The sequence below is a fragment of the Perissodus microlepis genome, chromosome 4 (assembly GCF_051167445.1).
Source record: "Perissodus microlepis isolate ML-2025 ecotype Zambia chromosome 4, ASM5116744v1, whole genome shotgun sequence".
NCBI lineage: Eukaryota > Metazoa > Chordata > Actinopteri > Cichliformes > Cichlidae > Perissodus > Perissodus microlepis.
In genome coordinates this window covers 9,169,967-9,196,068 of record NC_140464.1, presented here as the reverse complement: position 1 = coordinate 9,196,068, position 26,102 = coordinate 9,169,967, and the positions used below count along the sequence as shown (strand labels likewise).

The 26,102-nt window shown below is 37.8% G+C and overlaps 1 long non-coding RNA gene across 2 annotated transcripts; it reads left to right on the top strand.

Moving 5' to 3' along the window:
- The first annotated feature begins 3,043 nt into the window (after window positions 1-3,043).
- Window positions 3,044-9,310, top strand: LOC146388287 (uncharacterized). 2 transcript variants are annotated; one of them, XR_014800033.1, is made up of 4 exons: window positions 3,044-3,543; window positions 4,689-4,721; window positions 8,629-8,788; window positions 9,008-9,310. It is a non-coding gene; the product is annotated as an uncharacterized LOC146388287 (long non-coding RNA). The 2 variants fall into 2 exon arrangements; XR_014800032.1 differs by lacking the exon at window positions 3,044-3,543 and having other exon boundaries at window positions 4,436-4,721.
- Window positions 9,311-26,102: the final 16,792 nt, after the last annotated feature.

Sequence of the window (26,102 nt, the reverse complement as noted above, 5' to 3'; positions counted from 1 at the left end):
CCCACCTGGTTTTTGCTCGGGCTGGATGGGTACCATGTGGGCATGGGCTCAAACTGGGCTTTTTGTATGGGGCCTACTTGGGTTCTTCACATTAAACCCATATGGGCCATCCCAAGTGAGCACTTTTAGTAGGTCCTAGCTGGGTCAAACATGGGAAACACTTAACTTGGTCCAAAATGGGAAACACATGTAGGACCCACTTGGGTTTTCCACCTGGGTTCGACATGGGCAAACACAGTCATTTAAGGATAGGCTGTTGTTGTGTGCCCCAGGTGGGGCAAAGTGAGGTAATCAATATATTTTTTTAGCACTGATGACATAGGTGGGGCCCACCTGGTCAAACTAAATGGGTCACACATGGGCAAATGCAAGTCAGACCCTGAAAACATGTCTATGTGGGCCCCAGGTGGGGCAAAGGTGAGGTAGTCAATATATTTTTTAGCACTGATGACACACGTGGGGCCCACCTGGTCAAACTATATGGGTCGCACATGGGCAAATGCAAGTCAGACCCTGAAAACATGTCTATGTGGGCCCCATATGGGTTATGTTAAGTTAATATGGGCATATATTTTACGTGGGCTCAAGATTGTTTAGTATATATGGGACCAACTTGGGTTTCTCACATGAAAGCCATATGGGCAAAACCAAGTGGAAACATATAGTAGGTCCTGGCTGGGTCAAACATGGGAAACACTTCACTTGTTTCAAAATGGGAAACACACGTAGGACCCACTTGGGTTTTTCACCTGGGTTACACATGGGCAAACACAGTCATTTAAAGAAAAGCGTTTGCTGTGTGCCCCAGGTGGGGCAAAGTTAGGTAATCAGTATATATTTTTTAGTACTGATGACACAGGTGGGGCCTACCTGGCCAAACTATATGGGTCACACATGGGCAAATGCAAGTCAGACCCTGAAAACATGTCTATGTGGGCCCCATATGGGTTATGTTAAGTTAATATGGGCATATAGTTTATGTGGGCTCAAGATTGTTTAGTATATATGGGACCCACTTGGGTTTCTCACATGAAAGCCATATGGGCAAAACCAAGTGGAAACATATAGTAGGTCCTGGCTGGGTCAAACATGGGAAACAGTTCACTTGTTTCAAAATGGGAAACACACGTAGGACCCACTTGGGTTTTTCACCTGGGTTACACATGGGCAAACACAGTCATTTAAAGAAAAGCATTTGCTGTGTGCCCCAGGTGGGGCAAAGTGAGGTAATCAGTATATATTTTTTGGTACTGATGACATAGGTGGGGCCCACCTGGTCAAACTATATGTGTCACACATGGGCAAATGCAAGTCAGACCCTGAAAACATGTCTATGTGGGCCCCAAATGGGTTATGTTAAATTAATATGGGCATATATTTTACATGGGCTCAAGATTGTTTAGTATATATGGGACCCACTTGGGTTTCTAACATCAAATCCATATGGGTGGGCATCCAATGTAGGTCCTAGTTGGGTTAGTGATGGTAAATGTGTACATTGGTTCAAAATGGTAGCACATGCTTATGTGAGGATTCTTCTTCTGTGAAGAGCCTGAGAAAGTGTTATTTGAATAAAGGAGGATTTATTCCAAACAAGCCCATCACAGATTGCACACAACCCAGGGAGTTCTGAAAGTCAAATTGTAAAAAGAATCTCAAAAGACAGTATGAACATAACTCTCTTTTATAACCTGCAGACGGCACCCATGGGGTACCATTCTCTAACAAATCACCCTAACTTTAACATATTTGGCACAACCTCAGTCTATCACTTTTGCTACCCGTACGTACAGTCAGATGTTCTTTACCCTTCATTTTTGACCCTCTCAGTATTTAGCCTTGGCTAGCAAATGTACTCAAAGTCCACATTGAGACCTCAAGATGTTATGTGTTATCAGACACTACAACCCAGCTGTCAAGTGAGACTATAGGAACTTTGGTGTTTTTGAACATTCAATGTTACTCAAAACACTCTGCACACTATTCCAAATAACTGGTTTGAAACTGGTTACTTTTTAATTTTAGATTTCATTTTAAGTACTTAATGTGAACTTTCAGCGCTCTGCATGGTAGGCTGCATGGTGAGGCTCAGATAAGATAAGATAAGGACTTCATGATTCTTCTTAGGTAAATTCACTTGTCACAGCAGCAATAATAAGTGATTAAAACAGACACAAGAGTAGAAAAAAAGAAAAGCAAAAAATACAAATAAAAAACCTAAGATAAAAGCGAATTACACCGACAAAATCCAGATTTGGCATTTGCAAATTAAGGATTACTGGTTGTTCAAACAATTAAGACTATTTACTTGAGCAAACATGCAGTTGAGGATTTTTAGTAGATCAGACACACTCTACTGTACTAGAGAAAAGACAGTTAGCTACATGGAAGATGGAAGTTTTGGTTAATCAGATCCAGTAAAGCTCCTGAAGTATATTACCGATCTGTTAAAATGTTACTCTTCAAACTTGTGCCCTCAAATTATATAACCAGAAATAATTTATATTTTCTTTGAACTAGTGGAAAGGAGAGGGAATGGGGTCTTTCAAGCAGTCACACTTCAACTGTGAAACTCCCTTGTCCTTATGGTGTATTGACACTATTGAAACTTTTCAAAAGCAGTCTAATGTTAGAAGAGCTTTTAGGTAAACTGTTATTCTTCTTCTTATCATTATTATATTTTTATTAATTATATTTTTATTATGATGTTGATTTGGGTGACAATTTTTGATAAATATTATATATTACTTTTTTAAACATATTAACCATCCCTATGCTTAAAAAACACTTAAAAATAAAATTGTTCTTTTAAACTTGTGCATTGTTTGACTTTTAAAATTTTTGTATCAGGTGTAAAACGACTTTTTAAATAAAGTTGTTTTTAATGTGAGCAGCTCCTATTGGCTCGTTTAAAAAGAGGGAGGAGCCGATTGCACCGCCTAGCGTCTAGTCTTCGCGGTCTTTCGTCAGTTGCCGCCTTTTCTCTCCCTGGTGTTTGAGAACGTGGAGGACAAAAGGATACCAAAGAATCGAAAACTATGACAAAGGTAAATACTTAAAGTTTGATACGTTTTCATCAATGGTTATTTTAGTAACTTTCTAAAGTCGTCCTAAACGGTATAAGGGGGAGAAGCATAACATCTTTAGCTAGCAGGTAGAACTGGGTTAATTTACTGCATTGTCTTTGGCAAACATAATTTAAAGTTAATTACAAAACTCTTACTGCCTATATTCTACTCAATAAAGTTCATCTTATCTTATTCTGTTTTCATTGCACCATTCTCTCTATACAGTTTTTGAATTTACACACTATAACGTACACGGCAGTTTTTTTTTCTGTGCTTCTGCAACTGTTTCTTAGGTTTTCCTATAAGGTTTTTGTAATTAATTAAAAAAAATTATATTATTTTTTTGGCTTTAGTGGATTCCTGCTCTGCTAACTCGGCCATTATGCACTACCCAGTAAACAAAATGGCTGAACAGTAGTAGATGCCTGCAGCTGGAACAGTTTTCTGATCTGAACGTTTACGGTAATGTTACCAGGTATGCATTGTACTATAGGAAAACGGTGGTGGATCAGTGTGCAAAAAGCCCCCAAAAGAAACACACAGCTTCTTTAGCTCAAACACTGTCTGATCTCTTAGATACTGTGCTGTTCCATCTAGTTATTGGTTACTGAGAAATGTTAGGTCATTAATTAATTAAGAGAGTGCAGGTGTTCAGATCAGATGGTGAAGTAGGAAAATGCAGAACATGTTACTATAGCTGAATGCTGTGTAAAATACTAGTAATAAATCTAACTCCCATTTATGGCTTTTACTACTGTGGTGCTAAATTAAAAATTACAGACATAATGAAATCTGCTACAATTACAAAGCTTAAGTTTAAAACAATTATTATATATTAAGCATTTTTTTGCTCTTTTTTTTTTATATTCTTTTTGCTAATAATGGACTCAATTTTATTATCAACTTCAAAGACCTATTAAACTTTTAAACCATTAAATCCAGGAAATTAGATGCCCGTAAATGTACGAGACCCTCTTTATGGCTAGTATCCCCAAATATTTAATAATCCTTTCTAAAAGTACACAAATTTTGTTCTTTTCAATTAAATAGTGCATGTTTAATGTATTCTTGAGCAGGTAAAAATTCCACTAAATTAGTTTTTGCATATTTTTAAGTATAATCAAATTTTTATAGTTTGCGAGTACTTTTAATTTGGAGATTTTGCCACTTGATTTGAAGTTTGGATAGTGCTTTACAGTAATTTGTAAATGTTTTGAACTCATCTGGCTTCTTAATAATTTAATAAAAAATTAACAAGCCATGTAATAATTTGAAAACCACTAGGGACCACTTATTACTATGTCACCAATTTTTTACTTAAAGGAATTTAGGATTTATGTCTGTCAAGTCATTTCTTCTGGCATAAGTCACCATTTTGATATATCTTTACCTGTGACTTTAAAGTCTGTCAGCTAGTTAGATACATTTTTGCACTGCTAGTGTTTGCTGCTTGAATTAGTCAGTTTATCATATAAACACATGCAGTGCCTTTCAAACTTTTAATTACACTGTTCATTTTGTGCATTAGTAAGAGAATCTTTTATATTGAATTATCCTGGGAAAAAACAAAAATGTTTGTATTTTCTCATGCACTTTCTTTCATTTCCTTATCACGTTTAGATTCTTCAAGATCACAAGCACCATCTTTGACATGTAAGTAACTTTCATATTATTTGTATTACTTATTATTATTATTATTTTTGAAAAGTGATGGTCTTTGGGGCATCCTTTTTTTACTGGTATTCAGTATATATATATATATATATATATATTTATATTTATATTTAGGCACAGGAGGCAATGATCAATTTTAAAATTTAACATTTATTTAAATTTCCATCTTTTATGCTAACAATAATGCCAACAGTGTTCTCTTCACTTGTCCCACAACTCTGACAGTTTTGGTCCTCTGCTCTCCTCACAATTGGCTGATTTCCATCTGAGCTGCTACTGTCAACTGCATTAAACTGATTTTACATTGCCTTGTTATTCTAATCTTTATCTGCGTTTTGGACTCCAAAAATTCACACCTGCTGTTAGTAACCAGAGCTCACAAGAGTGTAAGGCGTGTAGTTCAATAAAGTGATCGATGTGTTCACTAGCTGATTTCAATAAACCGGTAACTTATCAAATCCATATTTTATAGGAAGTACATTACTGATAAAAGTGGTAATAAACACGGTAACCAATAAAAATTTAAATTTCCTGTTATAAAAAAAAATACTGCTGTGAGCTCGGTTTTCTAACACCAGGTGTGAACATCTACAGTCTTTAAGCGCTGGTAAAGATGTAAAAATAAAAGCATTCAATAACATAACATTAAACACTAAATTAGTTTGATGGTGTTGACTGCAGCAGCTCAATGTTAATCAGCTGATGGTGATGGAAGCAGATGAGCGTTTTTCATCATGGTTGTTAGTGATGTGTTGGTCAAAACGAAACGTCTCTTAGAGCCAACTCTTTGAAGTGAACGACACAAGCGTGTTTTTTTTTTTTCTCTCTCACCCTCTCTCTCGCACTTTTTTCCCGCTTCACTCCGCACACGAGCCTTGTGCTTTGCGCTGGGAAGAGGGGGGAGGGGCGGTAGTTACACACGCAGTAGCACAGTAACAGAGCAGGAGGGAGAGAGAGAGAAAGAGAGCCAGGGACAACAACGTCACATTAGAAAGGTATAGTAATCATCCACAACTATTTTCAATTGCGGATGATAAAGGATTCAGAAAGTTTATTCATGCAGGCCCATATGACAGAGAATGTGCATATTCTTTTTGTTTTCATATTTTAATTTATATTTGTGTTGTGGTTTGCAGTGTTTTGTGTTGTTTCACTTTAAATTTGTTTAAAAGGAAAAAGCTGAAAATTTAAATAGTTAAAAGTTGAAATGTAAATAGTTGTTTTTTGTATTATATGATTTATTTATTACATTTTATGTGGAGAGAATAAATAAAAGTATATTGACGGTGCCCGCTAGAGACAAAGCACGTACAAACCCGAAAACACGTAAAAATTCCAAAACACGTAAAAACTCCATAGCACGTACAAACTCCAAAGCACGTACAAAACACAACAGAAGTGCTCCAGGATGCTAGGCACAGTGTTGAGCTTTTGTTACCTAGTGGCTACACAAGCCAGGAAGTACCAACGACCGGATTTGGTGTGTGGTAGTAACAGGTAAATGAACAGTTTTTGGAATTTTTTATGAATATATATGAGTGCTTGTGTATAAATACACAAACAATACACATATGATTTCAATTGTGTAAATTAAGTGATCTAGATAGCTCTGTTTTGGAAGTTCAGTTAACGCTAGAAATGGGTTTTGGAGTTTGTACATGCTTTGTCTCTAGGGGCCACCATATATATTTATATATAAACATATATAAATAAAACCACGTTTCTTTTTTTACATTAGTAATTCCTTTTGTGCATAATTTTATATTGTTGTTAATAATAAATTAATTAAAGCAACAAAACAACCTGAAGAGCCGGTTGGGAGCCGAAAGAGCCGGCTTTCTAAAAAGAGACGAAAATCCCATCACTAGTTGTGTAATATGCTGGTATTGATATGATCAAAAATGAACTGAGTTGTTTCGTATTCTATAGAAATTGTACATCTAATTAATAACAAGGCTTTCTGCTGATGTTATTAATTAAAAATTTATTGTTTTAATTTTAAGCAACAACTTTTTAGCATGCAATCAGTCCATGCTGTACAGGACAGATTTGTAAACTGTGCATACAAAAACAGACTATTTTACAAAATTGCTCTTTCAACAAATGTAAATCACAGCAGATTTTTTTTGTTGTAGGTACACTGTCACAACTAGAAATGTGGGGGGAAGTCCTCAAAATTGAAGGCAGAACAGGAAAATACATGGAAATTTTCCTTTAAGCACATCAGTAAAGGTCGATCTGGATACTTGATAACTGTTGGTATAGGTATGACATGAATTTGAATCTCCATTATCACAGGTTTTAATTGGGAGGCAACATGCAGATATAAAGGAGGACTATAAACAGCAATTCCTATTGCATACAACTGTTTTAGAAAATACCAACAACACTGTTAATTTATCAATTGCTGGTCTATAGACTTTACAGTGTGGATGGATGGAAAATCCATCTGGCTCCACTCTGGCTGAATTGGTGCTACAAACAACTCTGCGCTCGGCTTTCCTGGCTGTGTGTGGATTTATACTTACACATCCAAATTTTGACCCTATTTTTCTTCCTTTCAGCTGATTGGTCAATTTCATGTCAATCACCAATTAAACAATCCAATCAGAGAACATCTCCAGAAGTTGATTCTGTTCATCTGGACGTAGCATTTTCAGTGGGAGAAAATGCTGCAAGCGCTACGTCCAGATGAACAGAATCAACTTTTGGAGATTTACTTACCTGGATGATTGAGCATGCATCAAGACAATCAGAGAACAGATAGGTTTGGCTGTTGGAGGGCTGCATTACGGAGCTTCAGGTCCTGGAAGAATAAATTCCCTTTTACATACCAGACCAGCATTTTTCTTCATTAGCACGAAGGAAAACAGTCTGTGCGTGTCAGAGTTCAGTGGTTTTTGTGTCCCAGGGCTTATAATATGTGTAAAAATCTGGCCAGGGACCATCACATGACACTGCTATCATATTTTTCTGTTGCTATCATGTTTCTTTTCTGAGATGTTGTTACTTTTATGACAGATGTAACGAGAAATCTTCCAGAAAGTTAAATTTTTTATTCTAATCAAATATTTGATTCTGATAACAGATAAAGATTTTTTTTTTTACTTTTGTTCTGCTATTTCATAGTTTATACAAATTTTGGCCAATTCCTAGTTATTTTAACCCTTTAGCCCCCAAAAAGTCGCCAGCGACAGGTTTTTCCAAACCTGTCTCGTCAAACCTGAGCTCTGCCAGGGGCCCAACACGCCTGGACTTTTAGAAGAAAAGACATGTCCGAAAATAAACCACAGGGTCAAATACTTGATTTTGTTCAGTGTTTTAGAGTTATTAATTTGAATTGACTAATTTAAATATTTTATTCATGTACATTTTGATTGCCTTTAGTAAAAATGGCAAAATTTCAATTTCTTTTTTTTTTCTGTTATTAATCCTTGATTACATTCATATAGTATACAGTAGAGGAAAAAACCTACCAGACCTACCAGTTATCCTGCGTAACATTATTGGGGATAAAGGGTTAAGGAACCGCAATTAATTTTTTTAGTTTAGCTTGTGTTTACTACCATATTTTTTTTTATCACCACACAGTAAACATTAAGTAATATGTAAAGCGTCCATTTATCCTCCATTCCGGTCCATTATCTTAAGCTTAGGCTGCTGCCCCTCGACCCAATCCGGTACTAAGTAGAGAGGCCCAAACTTCGCTCTCTCCAGGCACTTGGCCCAGCTCTTCCGGGGGAATCCCAAGGCATTCCCAGGCCAGCCGAAAAACATAGTCCCTCCAGCATGTCCTGGGTGTTCTGGGTGCCCAAAACACCTCACCAGGGAGGCATCCTAACCAGATGCCAGTATCTAATCTGTCCTTTTTGTATGTTCCCCTCAGGTTGCCATGGTAGCAGATACAGGGGAAACAAGTGTAGACGATGCCACAAGAAGGATGATGAAATTCCTCATATCACCTGAGCTGGCTGTGGAGTACAACATGCTTGGCCGACATGGGGAAAAAAAGTTCAGAGATTTGCGTCTTTTTAATGTTGTGTATGGTAAGTTAGTTTCACTTGAGACATTTGAACTTTAGAAAACGAAACTTTTTTAATAAAGTGTTTGAAAGTATAACTGAGATTGGTTATCATGCAATTTGTATATATTTTTTGAGGCAATAAAGTGAAATAAACATTGTTCTTTGCAAATCATCACCAAATGAAGTAAGCTAAGGTTAACTTTACTTTGGCTTGCCCATTTTTCTTCTTCTTCATTTGCAGAGGCACTGAAGAATTATTTAACATCAAAAGTCAACTTGCAAGAAGCAGAGAAGGCTCTGTCCAAGTGGTTCACTGGAGCTAAAGACAGAGGAGGACCGAGGGCTGCAAGGGTACAAAATAGACTTACGGCTCTGTAAAAAAACAAAAAAAGAAACCCTGCTGATTCAAGATAAGCTTTTGAGTTTTCCATCTGACTTTTTCCCCATGTTGCTGCAGTTCCAAATATCTAAGGAATTTTGCTGTAGTTTGACATTTCTAGTTTTTAAACATTTACGCACTTTGGAATACAGTTACGTAAAATCACAGTTGTTGGACAAAATAAATGTGAAAAAATGTTGTTTTGTGTACCCTCGTGATTTTTGAAATGGTTTTATTTACAAACTAGATTTTGTTTGCGGTCAGCTTTAATATATTTGGTGTCTTTGTGTCACAGAACCTGTATTAGCCGTCTGAAAAATTGATTTTGTGACTGTTTTACTACGTGGGGCCCACTCAGTGCCAGAACTTAGTCAATTCAAACTAGAAGTAAGATGCAAATACAGAACCCACTGCTAATGCCATTACAACTTTTTAGCTCATGTTTTCCTCATGTTGTACCCACTAAGAACTTGAAAAATGGGGCCTAGGTGGGTTTCATTGTACTTTGCCCAGTTGGGGTCCATTTAGTTCCCAGATTTTACCAATATAACACCAAAATGGGCTTATAGAATGGGGCCATTATGGAACCCGCAGACAATCCCACTTAAAACCCACTTTTTAGCCTATGTGGTGCCCACATGGTACCCACAAAACAACTTGAAAGATGGGGCCCGGGTGGGTTTCTGTGTACTTTGCCCAGTTGGGGCCCATTTAGTTCCCAGATTTTCCTAACATAACACCTATATGGGCATTTAATATGGGGCCATTACGGAACCCGCGGACAATCCTATATGGGGCCCATTTTTCAGCCCATTTCCAAACCATATGGGCCCCACATATAAATGTTGGCTGGGGACAGATGGACAGATAGACAGATAGATATGTGTGTGTACACACACGGAAATGTGTGCCGGGTTTCGGCAAATGGCAGTTTTTAAGTACTTTCCCCTACGGATCAATAAAGTATTCTGATTCTGATAAATATGGAGGGAGAGAGAGAGAGCTTGGATCCTATAAATGAATCACAATTGATAACACAAAAGGTTCTTGCATGTTTTGCTGCTGTGCGTCTGAGAGCCTCTGTTTATTTGGGAGGCAAAAGGATGGCAAAAAAGAGACAAGGACAAAGTGACCTGTGTAGTTATTATGTTGATGAGAGATCATATCATTTTGGCTGCTTTGACAATGGTGATTTTTCACTATTAGGTTCCATTAGTTTTAGTTTAAGACTTTATCAAGGAAATTACCCAGCATAATTTTCCATCACAGCACATGAGATATTGTAGTTTGGCAGTTACACAGCCTCCCCAACAAGAGTTGTTACAGATTTATGCTGTGGAAGAGCAAAAAAAAGTCACATTAAGGGTGAAACACCTTTTATATATTCTGAGATAGAGGCTTGAGGTCAAATTTAACAATAAGCTTGGTAATAAATATGACAAAAAGACACCTATATTCATTTAAGAAGAAAACTCACATTTGTTTCAAATAGAAATATTTCTTTCAACATACAGGAAGGACTACTTAATGCTATTTTCCCAAATCTATAGCACTATTGTGAGGAAACAGAGGAGAGAGGACTCAAAAGCAGGATGCTGGCAACAGACTGAAAAAGTAAGATGAAATTATTTTATTCAGACTAAGAAGATTGACAAACAAGTCCAAAAAATAGGTATCACCAAAAAAGGAGAAAACAGGAGGAATCATAGAAAGCAGAAAACTGAGGAGCTCAACAGAAACGTTGACAATGCACAACACGAAGACTTCTACTACTTATACACAAAGGGCTGCTTAAACAACAGGAGACATGTGGGGAATGACAACAGCTGAACACAATTAACACAGGTGAGAACAATCAGGGAGTCAGGGGAGATAGAGACAGGAAGCAAAGCCAACAGAAGGCATGAAAGAAAACTAACCTTCAAAGTAAAATAGGAAGCGTCCCAAAAGACACATTTTAGATAATAAGACAAAAGTGAGAACAGATGAAGGGAACACTGGAGGAACAGATGGGGAAAAAGTAACAAAGTCATGAAAAAAGTACAGAACGTAAAAACCAAAGCTCATCACTGGAATAACCATGAGCTAAAAAGCCTTATAAACTAAAAAGCTGATTTGCCAGAAGAGAAGGCAACGGAATGTTTTGTGGGGGTTTTGTTCATGAAGACATTGGTGAAGAGTCCCAGATATTTAACCCTTAGTGGGGTTTTCCCCACAAAGGATGTGTGAAGGTGAAATGTCTTCACATGTGTGACTGGGTGAATAAAACAAGCAGAAAGTCATTTGATTGCTCATGTTATGCTAAGTGATTAAGATGCAGACACATTATAACTCAACATGTCTCTTAATGTTAACATGATTAACATGATTACCTTTTAAGAGTCATAAATATGTAGTTATAATTAGAGATGGACCGATCCGATATTACGTATCGGTATCGGTCCGATACTGACGTAAATTACTGGATCGGATATCGGAGAAAAATAAAAAATGTAATCCGATCCATTAAATATCAAAAAAGCACCTCACAAAACTTTCGACACGGCGTAACTCTCCTCATAACCATAGCACGTTGGAGCAGTGTGCTCACGTGATAGAGCGGCTGTGTGTATTTGTAGCCTCGCTACCAATCCGGCATTTCATCTCCGAGGAAGTGATCCCAGAGAGAAGTAAAGCAAGCTTGTAAGTTCATCTCTGAATGTTTGTAAAGCATTCCCGCGTTAAGCTTAACAACCAATATATGGAGCGACTGCCTCTTCTCTCCCCCTCCCTCTCCTGCTGCTACTTCAATCATGAAACTGATCAGTGATCAGCTGATCGGCTTTTCTGTCGCAAGTCCCTCCCTCTTGTTTGTTTATCTCCCACTTTGCACCAGAAAGAGGAAACCAGCGGCTGAATAACAGCAGCACGTTTAAGCTTGATAATCTGTTGTTAGAATTTATTTAATATTACTTTCTAGACCAGGATCCTTTTCTACATAGCTGACGGCTGGTAACTGTGCAGGGGCGGATCTAGCAAAGTTTAGCCAGGGGGGCCGATAGGGCATGAACAGGGAGAAGGGGGCACAAAGACATACTTTTCTTTCTTATTCTCATTTAAAATGTCTAGCTTTTATTAAATAATTATCTGAATCTTACACCCAAAGTTTTAATCTGATGTAAAATGAATAGAAGTCCATTACTGTATATAGTAACTATTAAGTCTAATATACCCTAGTAAGCTATAGTACTTTTTCCTTTGGGAAGGTACCATCTGTGCAGTCTGCAGTTCTGTTGAAGAAAGATGTTGAATCTATTTAATTATTCTTGAAAAATAATTTATTTCTGTGCATTTTTTTTCACACTGCATCAAATTAAAGTTGATTACGTCGATTAAGCATCATGAGGTGGAGGGTGGTTCCTTATTTTTTCGTTTTGTTTTTTTTTTTGCTGGGAGTTTTAGAGCCCTATTAGTTAGGTTGCTTACCTTTTAAAATACCAGAATAGGGAGGATGGAGTAGGTTTAAGTTTATTAGATTGATCAGTATTGCTGAACTATGAAATATTTTGGGTGCAGTGCATTTTTTGCATACAGGTATAACAGAATAGCTTTAGTGTTTTTTTTTGTTTTTTTTAACTTGAGTATGAACTTATACAAAAAGCAGCAAGATATTAAAAAAACAGTTTTATTGATTAAAAACACACTATATCGGATTCATATCGGTATCGGCCGATATCCAAATTTATGATATCGGTATAGGACATAAAAAAGTGGTATCGTGCCATCTCTAGTTATAATAACTCTGTTGTGGTGATGGAGGGCAGGCGATGTATCTTGCCTTGTTTTCTCCAGAGCTCAGAATTATACCTTACAAACCTCCAATTCAGACAAATTAACATCATCTATCTTGTGCTGTACTAGTTCTTGGCAAACAACAGAGATATAGAAAAAAAATACAAGCACAAAATTTGATTGAGTCACCCAATCAAATTTTGCTTTGAAAATGGGAAATAGGAGTTTATTGAAATATGTGCAAACGTGAATGAAAATAAAGTAATATAAGGCAAGAATGCAGTATGTACAATTCTGATGAGCTTTGAAGATCCTAAGGCTACGTCCACACGTACCCGGGTATTTTTGAAAACGCAGATTTTTCTATGTGTTTGCACCTTTCGTCCACACGTAAACGGCGTTTTCGGTCACTGAAAGCGGAGATTTTTAAAAACTCCTGCCAGGGTGGATATTTATGAAAACTCCGTTTTTGCGTTTAGGTGTGGACAAGAAAAACGGAGAAAACGCAGCGTCAAAGGTGTGCGCATTTTTTGACATCACACTGTGCGCCAGGTTATTGTTTCGGTGAAATGAATTTCTACAATGGCGGAGTTACACAAAATACCATTACTGTTAATTTTACTCTCTGCAGTGTTTAAATGCTTACATATACACACACAGTTACTGTCCCTCCACACATAGGACTCAGTTCTGCTTCTATGCGCCATCTTTGTTTACGCTTTCCCACCCAGGCTGACTTCTGATTGGCCAACATTTCTACACGGATAGGAATATAGCGCCACCTGCTGCTTTGGCATGTTCCTAGCAGCGTTTTCTTTCGTTTTTGGCTTTTACGTGTGGACTGGATTTTTTTTTTTTTAAGACGAAAACGGAAAATCTCCGTTTTCAAAAATACCCGTGTATGTGTGGACATAGCCTAAGAAAGACTGGAGATCCACTGCTCAAGACCATTAAGAAAAAAAAGGAACACCTGGCTCCTTGGAAGCAAAATATAAAGACATTAGGAGTGATCTGAGACTTTTACACAGTAAATATCTTTAAAACGATGAAGTTCGTAATGATAACATCTGATACATATTGCTTTAACTGTGTAGGAAGATTGAATAAATGACTCAGACTCCAGGTGTGCAATAAAGTATAACACAGGCAATGATGCATAAGGTTGTGCCCCAAAAATCCATACTGCATAATGACACTGAATCCCTGCCACAGAAATAACAAAATAAAGAATATTCAAAAGAGACATCATGCCTACTAAATACAGTAGATTTGAGTGCAGTCGATACAGAATATTCTCCCACACAAAGCGAATGGAAGAGCTCCAACTGAAGAAGACATAAAACACTGTGGGTGGTGGTGAAACACCTCAAAAAGAAGTCGTGCAAAAACAAACAAAAAAAAAAAAGTAACTGAAGTTTTGTAGACAGTATTTTGATGTTTAATTCTCAGTTGCTTTGCAAAGTTGGCGTTTGAGTCACGTTCAACATAGTTTGACAGTAAAAATGCTTAGGAGCACTGATATTTTGTTAAAGTGTGCAAAATCAGTCTCTACAATAACAGTGTCTACACTGTGAGGGAGCATAAAGTACAGGGAATAGAATTAGTATGAACTTGAAACTAAGCATCAGTCATCTTAAACTCATGTGCACAGAAGCTTAAAAAAAAAAAAAAAAAGTCACTCAGCTGCCCTTTCCCCATACTCTTCTTTTCCAGTTTAATCTTATTCCATTCCAACTCAACTCAGCAACCTAAGCCAAACCTAGTAAAACTACTATGATGCCCCCAGGAAAAGAGGCGCACAGCAACAAGCCCAAAACACCAGAGGGATGTTTTTCTTTCTTTTTCCTGAACTCTTGCTCTTTCTTTCCTCTTTCATTTCTCCCAACCAAAGGACATAGCAAGAGAGGTTCATTCATTTACCAGCGAGCTGAGGAAAATGGATGATAGAGCAATTCTGAAACAAAATCAGAACAATAAAATGGGAAACAAAAGGATTGCTCATCCCGCAGGGGTAGGCGAGTCTTGTCACAATTGGAGAAGTTTTCGAAACGTCTCCTGCTGAGCCTCTCCTGCACCTGAAAAGAAATGAAAAGAGGAGGACGGCAGCAAAAGATTATTTTCATGAAATAAAGCCCATACAGCAAAAGATGAAGCCACCATATGGCGAAGCAGTGGGAATAGGTTGTAACTGTGCTGAAGGACGGGGACAGATATGGAGAGTTAATGGGACTCAGCTGCTGCTCATTGCCTCATCAGGCCACCCCTCACCTCTCTCCGCCTCCTGACCAACAACCTGACGCGACCTTGGTTGCCACATGCATCCATCTTTTAGGGAACTTATTTCTTTGGTAGTTTTCATACCGATTGAATCAATGTAGTATTCTTGAATATTAGTTTTTTCAAACATGTCAAATAGAGAAATAAGCTAACGTGAGACATCTTTCCCTTGTTGTTTCTCAAAGCACTCATATGGAGATGAGGGTTTCATTAGCAGCCTCCTATACAGTTCACTTCAAAGCCTTTTTTGCAAGTTCCTGTGGCATTAAGGCAAAACAAGAAACATCCCACAACATCCACTGTAAACACACAAAATTCCCTCTTAAATCCCAGCTGATTATTTTCTCTGGAGACAAACACTGGATTAAAATCTGTGGGATACTGCAGAAAAGCATATGCACCAAATAGTTAAAAAGAAAAGAAAAGTGAGTAAAACATAAATAATGGCCTGGATTTTAGCTTCTGTATCTGTGTATCAGTGATGCAATGTTTATTCTCATAGCTTATTGTATCTCAACACTGATACTGATGCACTGTCCTGAAATTGGATAGTGCTTCAAGTTAACACAAGATCATTGCAAATTATATGAATATTTAAATTCACAGCTTGAATCAACCAAATGCAGTATCTATAACAACTATAATTCAGTCTTCTTGCATAACAATGAGGACATGTTTTTCCTCTACATTCATCAACCTCCTGCTGCTCTCCTCTCTGAGAGAATGTTAGATGCCTTGCCAAAAGTGTTATCTTCCTCTCCTGCTGATAGAATGACAACTCCCCCAATAGGTGAAGTTTTGCACCTTCCAGAAATGAGACAAGTCGACCATAACAACCAATAGAGCACTGCTGGAGCCGGCAGACACCTCATCGGACCTGTTTTTCATTCTGCATGAGAAAAACAAAACCCAACACAGCGCCTCTGGTTGTACAACCATCTCTCAGTACAGCGCTGACATGAACCCAAGGGGCGCTCACTGTACAACCACGTGAAGTCCTGCCTTCAGCATCTCTAGAAAAATTAATGAGCATGCCCACTCCAGAAGATCCCCTTGCTTCATCTCTCACTTATAAGTAATCCAGTGGGCTTATAGTCATTACCTGAGTTGCTAAATGGATGAACTTTACTTCAAAGGCTCAGATTTGATAAACATTTTTCATTTATATAACTACCGCTAAGCAGACTTACATAAGCTTTAACACAATGGGAATATTGCCCGATCTACTGAAACATTTTTCAGCATTAAATGAAACAATATTCACCAGCTGCAAGAAAATGTGTATCTGCAAGCAACAGAGCGTGGTGTAATAAATCTGCTCAAAGCAGCTCCTCTTATATTTCATAACCTGGAATTAAAATAAATTAAGTGCCTCTGTCTGGTCACAGTTACATGAAGTAAGATGTCATACAATTTGCCATTGCACCATCTGTCTTTAACCCAGTCTTCAATCCCAGTTGTATTTTCTCATTTGTCTGCTCACCAGCAAGCAGACTGGCTACAAGATCCCCAGAAGATAGATCCGCACCTGTCCCATGGTAAGTTAATTAAATGGAAAAGAAAACAACATTTAAACTTGGATTTCATAATTCTGTTGTTTATGGAGAGTTGCTACTTACAATCTTAATTCCAAAAAGCTGTTATGCTGTCTGAAACATAGATTAAATGTGTTAATAATATGTTAAAATATGTTAATAAAATACGAATAAGTTAACTAGCAACACAAGGGTGGAAAAGTAAGTGGCACTAAAAAGAAACAGCTTGAAGAACATTTTGCAACTAATTAGGTTAACTGGCAGTTGGTTGGTAACATGACTGGGTATAAAAATAGCATCATAGAGAGGCAGAGGTTCACCGATCAGCAAAAAAAAACTGCGTCTATAACTTGGAAAACAATTTCAGAACACAGAACAAGACTTTGAATATCTCATCATATATAGTAAACAATATCATAAAAAGATTCTGAGAATCTGGAGAAATCTCTGAGTGCAAGGGACAAGGCCAAAAATAAATATTAGATGCCTTCAGGTGGGACTACATTAAAAACAGGCATGGGCTGAGGAACATTTTAGGGAGAAAATATAAGTGCCACATTCTTCTGACAAAAGAGAAGAGGGACCATCTAGACTGTTATCGGTGCTGCATCTCTGTTGGTATAGGGGTGCCTTAGTGCCTATTGGCAACCCCCGCATGTTGAAAGGCACTATCAGTATGTACTAGTCTTAGGGTAACGGATGCTTTCATCCAGATGAGATTTTTTCATCAAAGGCCTTGGGTATTTCACCAAGACAATGCTAAAATGCATACTGCATATATTGCAACAGTGTAGCTTCATAGTAGAAGAGTCCAGGTTCTAAACTGGCCTGCCTGTAGTCCAGACCTTTCACCAGCTGGAAGCATTTGATACAGCATGAAATGAAAAATACAACAAAGAAGATCTAGGACTCTTTAGCTGCTAGAGTCCTATATGAGATAAGAATGAGACAACGTTCTCCTCCCAAAAGCCCAGAAACAGATCTTTTCAGTTCTCGGGCATTTGTGGAGTGTTGTTAAAAGAAAAGAGGATGGTACTCTGTGGTAAAGATGACACTGACCCAACTTTTTAAAGACATGTTCTTGCCATCAAATTCAAAATTAACTTTTTGTTCTTTAAATGGTTCGTTTTTTTTAGTGTAAGCATTTGAATTTCATATGTTCAATGCTCAGTGTTCCTATGTTCAATCAGATTTTGTTTACATTTTCACAGCAGCTTTTCTTTCTTTTGTTGCATATTCTAAAACAATGTTGATACAGCATAAGGATTCTGCAGCAAAAATTATTTGTTTCTAAAATATCTAATTGGGGAAAATGGAAAATTATGACATAAAAACAACATGTTAGTTAAAATAAAGTATATTTGTGTAGCCTGTGGTCCAATAATCAGTGGTCCAACAACACTCCTAGTAGTAGACTGAGGATTTTATGACTATGTCCCCACATCAGATCTGGCCACATATATTTCATGTGACATTTCTTCCAATTGAAAAAAAAAAAACTAAAGTTGATATTTCTGTATAAATAATTACCTAAAACTACCTGAGTTTAACACATCCAATGAAATTAAAATAAAAGAACTCAACTGAACCAAAGAAAATATTGCACTTAGCCATATATTTGTTTAAGACAGACACTTCTGAAGGAAAGCGACTGAGAAGGAAAAAAATATGTGGATCCTGAGGATATGCAGTAAAACTGCAAGAGAAATAAGAATCCGGTGGTCTCAGTCAGTAGAATAACAATCAGGCATGAGTGTGTGCACTGGTTTTATTCAAAGAACCAGGATCTATGAAAGTCTGATCCTCACACTACATATTTGAAGTGAATTATTATCATGAGCAAAAGAAGATTTATGAGTTCTTCAGGGGAAACAAAACATAATGTGCTGATCATGACTCAAATTCACAGTCAGACACACTGTGTGCAAATGATTGCGATTCAAAAACAGTATTAACCTCTACAGAACCAACAAAGATTGCTCCAAGAGCAAGACGTGTGATAGCCCTGAAAGTCAAAAAGGTAATTTCTAATAAATCCTATCTAACACTGGCCACTGTCCATGCTCACAAGTCCACCATCAGGAGAACACTGAACAGCAATGGTGTCCTTGGCATGGCTGCAAGGAGAAATCGAGCACTCCTCAAAAAGAACACTGCTGCCTATCTACAGTTTGCTAATCATGAGGACAAGCCAGAAGGCTGCTGAAACAATGTTTGTGGGTGGATGAAGCCAAAATTAAAGTTTTATTTTTAAAATGAAAAGCACTGTTTGGATAAAGGAAAACACTGCATACCAGTAGTATTACTGTGTCCCAGCAATGAAACATGGTGAATGAATGACAGCTTTATTTGTCGCAAGCAGGTTGCCCTGCAGCGAGATGGTAACCCCCCCCCCCCCGACCTTACACACATAACACAGACATCACATGGGATTACAAGTCGGAGATCGGTAGCGTTACAAGAAAAACACTGAAATGTACACAACAACGGGAAGGTACAAGAGGAAAAAAAGAGACCTCCACTCATGCTGTGCTTCCATGGTAGGACAGCACGAGAACAGGAAACAAAAAAACTCCTCTGCACAAAAAAGCACATAAATGTCCACAGCACAACATTATGGAAGACATGACAAGCCACAGGGATGGGTAGGGGATGAGGAGTAACCCCAGGCAACACAGCAGCCATCCTGCGACGGCGCCGTCATCTCTTCGACAGCACGGGCCCGGACCCGCCTCGTGTTCCCAGGGGGCAACAAGCATCGAAGGCGTTGGAAAGGGAGGGGGGATGAGTGAATGCTTATCAGTGTAAGTGTATGTGTGTGCGTGTCCATAGTTCAGCTGAGACAGTGTCCTTCGGCCTATCAGGCTAAGTAAACAGTCCTCCAGCCAATCCAGGTGTCCTTGCATGGGACGGGAAGAATAGCCGTAACACAGTCGTTATCAGGGAGTGATTGTTCGGCTCCAGCCTTGGGCCTGCAGCTGGCGCCGTGATGGGGGTCCGCAATGTTGATGTTGATTTTGTAAATTTCCATGCGAGCAGCCCAGGAGAATTTTCAGGCTGCCCTAACACTCTGACACTGGTCTCTCGATCTCCCGTTGGAGAGTCGCGAGCCTCCCCATGATGGTATCAAACTTCTGTTCCATGGTGTTGTCATTCTTTTGATTCTGAGACCTCACAACTGCAGTGATCCGTTCCGCGATGTCTTCCAACTGTCGCTCAAGGGTCGCATTTTGAGCAGGCCTCTCTCTGATGTATCCCCCCATACGCTCAATGTTGTTGCTTTGAGCCTTCACAGCCGATGCAAGCGTCTCCAAGGTGTTGACCATATTACGTTCGTTGTGAGAGGTCGCGCCTCGTCCCATCACTTCAATTCCAGCGGGCAGCCTTGGGGGGGTTTGAACAGCCGGTTCCGCTCTCTTATTTCTCCGATAAACCAGGGCTAAGCCAACTCCGATCAGCAAGAACCCTGTTATCACGGTTCCGAATAGATAGATATCTTCAGCGTCCTCGATCAACAGTCCCGCCAGGCACATGACCCTCCAGTTCTGCCACCCGTCCATCGTGTATCCGGCAGGGAAAGTCCCTCCAGGGCACTCAGGCTCTCCCGAGCCCAGACTTCTCGTTGAGAAAAGGGTGTTAATAGCATTCAGAGACCAGTTGATCATGGTGTGAGTATCATGGTTTCAGTGGTATTTTTGCATCTTATAACAGAACTAAGCTTAATTTTAAGTGAAAATGGATTATGCAGCATGACAAAAAGCACACATTGCACCAAATACTTGACAAAGAAGAATGAAGTCGTTTTGGATTTTTCTCCAACATTGGTCTGGAAATCCACCAAAATTCCCAATATCATAATAAATTTACTCCTGAAAAAATCATATTCACTTGACTACATTTCAAGGATCCGGGCAGAATGCTGATTTAAAACTGATTTAAGACTAGGATCATTCAGGAAAAGAAATTTGTTCAATATTAAATAAATCACAATTACTATTTAAAAGAGCAATGATTGATATTGTTTTTCAGTTAAATGAATATTAACACTGCCAAGAGATGTGAGATATTTCTTGGGTTTGAGTATACCAGAGATCTTCTACAGTGGGATTTGGAGATCAGGGAAGAAAGAGAGAATTTACAGTCTAATGCAACATTCTGAGTCATATTTCAACTGTGTGACCTTTAGTCAACAGATATTCCAGCGATGTACCTGATCGAACTAGTCTGGTCTTTGATGTTTGTTATTTTGACTTTTCATGCCAGAGTTAAAAGTCCTATATTTTTTTTTTTATATAATTTAATATGTGTTAAATATATATTGTATGTGTTATTTTTAGAACCATTATTAACCTCCTATTTTAGCAAAACTGAAAGGTTTTAAATGATACAAAGCGATTAGACATGGAGGAGGGCTTCACAAAGAAAAACCGAAGGAAATCAAATCATATGTACTCTTTAGCTGATTCATGGGGAACCTGGTGTTAAGATCTAACCATTTCAAATGCTTGAAGTGTTTGCAAAGACTGATAAGTGGTGTTCAGTCTTCAAAAGATAGCTGATGGTAATAATGAAGCATTATTATTCCAGAGCTCCAATGGGTTTAAATCTAAACGTCAAAGGGCGTATTTTTTTAAGAGCAGCCATTTTTTTCTCTTTAAATATTTTTATTGTGAAGCACAAATAACAATCACAAATTGTCCCATAGACTGACATTGCTTCCTATTTACAGTTTTGGTATCAAAAAAAAAGGGAAAAACAAAGCGAACAACAACAACAGCAACAAAAAAACAAAACAAACCCAAACAACAGAAACAAGAAAAAACAAAACGTACCGAAAAGGGCGGTCAAAAAAAAAAAAAAAAAAACCCTCCTCCCTACACCCTTCCCTTATCCCAAAGTGCTATCAGCTTATTTTAAGCAATGGTGAAGTCCACATAATAACTCTCATTTGTTCATAATTTCCAGGTGCTCAATGAGCGGCCTCCAAATCTGATCGAAGTCCTCCAGTTTGTCATTTATAATGTAGCGGATCCTTTCCAGATGAAGAGTATCTGTCAATACTGAAATCCAGGCTTTCAAGGAGGGCACTTCTTTTCCCTTCCACAGGAGGAGAATCGGTCTCTTTGCACACATCAGGCCATAGGACAGGAGGGGGATCTGTGTGCTCTTAAGTTTTTTAGATTGTCCCAATAGTCCAATAAGAATCAAAATGGGGTCAGGGTCTAACTGCACATCAAAAAGTTTGGAAAAAAAAGAAAAAACTGAAGCCCAAAAACTTTGTAATTTGGTACACATTACAAAACTGTGAAGCAGATCAGCTTCTGCACATTGACATTTATCACAGATGGGTGACGTTTCAGGAAATATTCGATGTAATCTGGTCTTCGAGTAGTGCAATCTGTGCAAAATTTTAAACTGAATTAACCTATGTCGGGCATTGATAGAGCAAGAATTAACATAGCGTAGCCCTTTAGTCCAGATATCATTATGAATTTCTGACCCTAATTCCTTTTCCCAAGCTGATTTTATTTTACCTGTATCCTTCTGCCGGAGTGACTGTAATATCTCATATATAGAAGCAACCGCATGCTTTTCTGTTATACAATCTGCCAGGCATTGGTCAAGCTTACCTGGAGTTGCAAACTCAAATTGTTGTAGTTGGGACCTTACATAGCTCCTTATTTGAAGGTATCTAAAAAAATCACAGGCTAGTAAATTGTACTTCTCCTTAAGCTGTTGAAATGAAGCAAAAGAGCCCTGAAAATACAGGTGTCCCACATTTCGCAACCCCATTTCCTTCCAGCAATCAAATGTCCCATCTAAAACTGAGGGTTTGAATGCAGGATTAGCTGTAATAGGTGTCAAAAGCGAGAAGGCTCTGAGTCTATACTCTTTCACGATCTGTCTCCAGATTTGAATTGTATTGTGAATAACTGGATTACAGTTGTAGTATGTCTTTTTAAAACGAACAGGAGACAATGCAATTGCACCAAGAGAATAAGGCACACAGTCCTCTCGCTCCATGTCCAACCAACTTCCCATTATAACTGTATCATCTATCCAATAAGCTATGTATTGCATATTAGCTGCGAAGTAATAATTTTTAAATCAAGATTACTGCATTTAATTGGCATCAGTTGGCTCTTCCCCCAATTTACTTTGTAACCTGAAAAAGAGCTAAATAAATCTATTGTTACTAGCACCTTAGGGATTGAATCTAATGGTCTGGTTACAAACAGCAGAATATCATCAGCATACAGTGAGATCTTATTGGAGGTGTATCCTGTATTATAGCCATGTATTTCTTTATGTTTCCGAATTGTTTCTGCCAACGGCTCTAATGCAAGGTCAAACAATAAAGGGCTCAGCGCACATCCTTGTCTTGTGCCACGAAATAGCTTAATTGGTTCGGAAAGGGAATTGTTTGTGAGTATTCTGGCACACGGATTACTATATAACAATTGAATCCAGGAATCAAATTTAGGTCCAACTCCGAACTTACTTAATACTGCATATAGATATGAGCAGCCATTTTTTTAACATAATGTTTCATCAGCTCAGACCTCTTAGAGTAAATGTTGCAGTTATCAGTTTACAGAGTGCTGCCTATAAAAAGCAGTAAGTGCAACAGTAGTGCAGACATTATGTTACCGGGAGATGTGGACATTATGTAATATTCAAAGCATAAACACAATTGGCATATTGTAGTAATAATGTTGATCAAGCACAGACAAACAACCAAGACAGAATAGCAAGGCACTTTGATAACTAGTAGGGGGGAAAAAATTAAACGCATAAAAGGTGCAAATCATATAAGGAGCCAAATGAAGACATGAAAGCTGAAAGTGGGAATCCTAACAAGGAAGCTGACAACAGAACAGACACAGACTAATGAAGAAAAGGTAATCAGACACAACAAGGGTGGAAAAAAGTTGGGAAGTAAAAACAAAGAAGCCAAATGAGGGACTAATCTTCAAAGTAAAACAAGAAGTAAACTGAAAGGGAGACCAAGAGTGCAGTCAGATGATTAAATTTGCAGAGGGACACTACTAACCGAGTGAAGTGACCTGGAAAAATCTCTCTGACAGCCATAATTGTTTGATTTCTCTAAATAATAAGGAAGGATCCCTCATTGGAACAGATTAAAGGTTAACTACAAACAATACAGTGCTGTGATGAAATCTGCTTCTTATCAAGAAATGATCTTGCATTATAGAAGCTCTCTAAATCAATATTATGAGCTACATTAACTGATCAAAGTGGTTTTGCATTTTGCTATAGTTCAGTTGGCATTAGTCATGTCCATTCCTGTATTTTCAGTCTTTAGGATTATCATAAAGTGAACTTTGGGTCATCTTGGATAGGTGATGGAGGGGAGCAGGGAATTTTATTTTGTGCACAGAAATCTTCAACAAAAAGGTGGAAAGGGGTTACCCTGGATCAGTCTCCAGCACAAAATATTTCATTTCAAAAATGAATATATTTCATTTTTTTAGGCAATACTTTACTTTTTCTGCGATTTGCAATTTCATTTTTTGTAAGTTCATCTTCTGGACATTCTAGTTTCAAAAGGACAGACATTCATCATCACATTGTTAAGAAGTCTAGTGCAAGTGCAGTCAGATTGTCCACATACTTCACATTTCCTAAGCTTTTATAAATTCAGTTTCCCACCTTTTCATGACATTTTCCACTGAGGTCAAGGAAAAGTGATTAGGAGAAGGATTTAGGAGGTCAGTTTTCTGGACTATATGTCTGTACTCAAAGACAGTGGGAACATAAAAATGGCAAACACCCTCAAATACATAAGGAAAGGAAAAAAAAAGATAAGAATTGAAAACACAAACAACAGCTTATTAATAAGACCGTGACAATAATATTTGATCACCATCTTCTCCTTCTCTGCACTCTTTTATCACACATTAGTTTACTAACCCAGTGTGACAAATCACCAGAAAACATCCACACTTGCAAAAATCTTAACACAAAGTTAGTTCAAAGTTTTTATCTCTCGGTTTCCCTTTTCCGCTCTGCCCCGTAAATGTCAGTAGATATGGGGTTACAAATGTACACCGTGCTTTGTTTATCCTCAGTCTCTTTAACCCTCGTACCACATCCAACCTTCACCCTGTTTGCAATAATGTTCCTGACATTTTTCTGCAGGACTGCTGCAGCCCCCGATGAGCAAAGATCAAGATTGTTCACTGATATGCGTCCTTTTGTATAACAATGCCAGGGAAACAGACACAAAATACCTGTAAGTTTTTGTGTTTTGTTTTGTTTTTTTAAAGTTGTCTGAGAGGCAATGAGGCACTATAAAAATGATGTCTGAAGAGAATATTTTCCCTCCCACGTATTCTTAGAAACACGCTTGTTTACCAGAAAATTTCCATTATATTAAATGGCTTGCCCATCATGAACTAAAAGAGTTTCCAGTAAAAAAAAGAGTTGCGGTCTTCATACAGCCCTAAGATTTCAGATTCTTTTTTTCCCCCTGTGAAGATGGTATGAAATTATCATCATAATAGTATTCATTACTTTACGTCAGTGAATGCCTGCTTGGCTCAGTCTGCTAACATTCAGGGACAGGCACTGGGAATGATGAATGTTGTCAGACGAGCAATTCATTTTGGCAACTCAGGTCAGCCAAGGGAATGAAAGGCACGATGGTTAGAAAAGATATTTCCATTTCTTTAATTTCCTGCCAATTTGAGAGTTCCACTGTGTTAATATTAGAGGCAATGTTTGTTTTTATTAGTGGGACAGAGCAAAATTCAAAAAGGAGGTCTTTTTTCCAGAAAGATTCAGAGTTTTTTTTAAACCGTTTTTCCAAAAAAATCTGTTTGGTAAGAGATCAACTCTCTTTTCAAATCATTTGAGGGCTTTTCTAATTGGCAGTCCTCTGCACTCTTTTGCCACCAGAGTAAATAATGTCAGATTACACAGGAAGAGGCTTAAATGTATTTATTATTCATGTGAACACATTTTTATTTATAATGTAAGAAAGGTAAGAAATTTCAAATTAATTCCTGATTAGGATGACACTGAATAGCTGTTAATTATATTCTTCTGCCTTTTCAACAAACTTGTCAGTAGTACTTTTACTTCTTGTCTTACAGTCAAGGTAAAAAGCATAAATTATAAGGTTTACATATCAAGACATAATAAAAGAAATATCTGGTCTTTAGTAGGTCTTAAATACAACCTGAGATTAAAAATAAAACATGTATTATACAGATTCATTATTTAATAAAAACTAAACCAAAACACAGAAGAAGTATGAAAAAAACTTAGTAGACCCTTATTGCTTCCGTGGGAATTAATAGGGTTAGTAGCAGCCAGGTGGTAATTATAAAATGAAGTTGATTAATTGA